Here is a 1,318-nt window from a genome sequence, read left to right on the forward strand (position 1 = left end):
AAATGCCTAGAGATCTATTTTAGTATGATCAAGACTAAAATAGCATTGAGAACCCTCAACAAGCATGAAAACAAGTAGATCTAACACTAAACACCCTAGATCTTCTCTAATCACCCTTAATCACCCTAGCCCATAAATCCAAGATTAGTCTACTCACTAATAGACATGAATAACCCCAAAACCATGGATGATTCAAGGTTAAACATGATTAGAGAGCAAGATAATCAAGCAAAGATAAGAAATTATGATCAAGATTAGATCTTTTTCCCAAAAGTGGCTTTTGATTAGATAGAAAACAAGATAAGTCTAAATTTTAGGTTTAGAGAGTATTTATAGGACTCCTAAAAACCTAGTGGGCCTAAAAAAAAAGTCTGAGAAGGTCCAGCAAAACTTGAAAAATCGACCAAATATAGATCTTGCGCGCGGGTTTGTGACCCCGCTCCAGTGGGTCGCTCCAGCTTCACAGCGGGTTCGCCACCTCGCTCCGGGACGTCGCTCTGGCTTCCTTCGTACTTCATGGATTTGGCGCGCAATGTACCCACCTCGCTCCGTCTTGGTCGCTCTGGTTCTCGAAAGTTGTCGACGAGATGTTGGGCCCAGAGCGGGTACGCTACCTCGCTGCGAGAGGTCGCTCTGGTACAAAGCGGGTGTCATACCTCGCTCCAGTGGGTTGGTCTACACTTCACTCGTCCAGAGCGGGTGCATCACCTCGCTCCAGTAGGTCGCTCCAGCTCCTCTACTCGCCAAGATGATCATTTTCTACTCCTTAAGAGCCCAAATGTCTCCAAATACTTCCATAGCACTCTCCAACACCTAATAAGGACAATGCATGCAATATGGACTCTAAAGATGCCTAATTCCTAATCTATATGATTAAAATGTATAAGATATGAAGGCTAAAAATATGTAAATATGCAAGATATCAATGCCTAATGAGTTGCATGCATGATAATGTAAAGCTCAATTACTTGATCAAGAAGTCAATCAGCTCTCGCATGTATTGACTAGATCTAATGATCTCAACTGTCGTTAATTTGATCAATAGAAAGTGTCGATCGATAATCCTATATGGATATCGATCGATACACCTTTTGCACCGTCGATCGATTATTCAAGTGTGATATCCATCGACGCGCTCTAGTCAAGCTTTATCCACAGGTTGAATGGAGGCTTACTAAGCTCACTTGATCAGCTTTCGCCTTGCTCATAGCAAGAAACATAGTTCTATTAGAATGTTTTCAGGATGAGAATAAAGCTCTCGCTTTTATCAATCAATCCAAGGACAGGTTCTAGGTAGCTAATCTAGACACATGCATTA

Source organism: Brassica oleracea, chromosome C3 (assembly GCF_000695525.1).
Source record: "Brassica oleracea var. oleracea cultivar TO1000 chromosome C3, BOL, whole genome shotgun sequence".
Lineage (NCBI taxonomy): Eukaryota > Viridiplantae > Streptophyta > Magnoliopsida > Brassicales > Brassicaceae > Brassica > Brassica oleracea.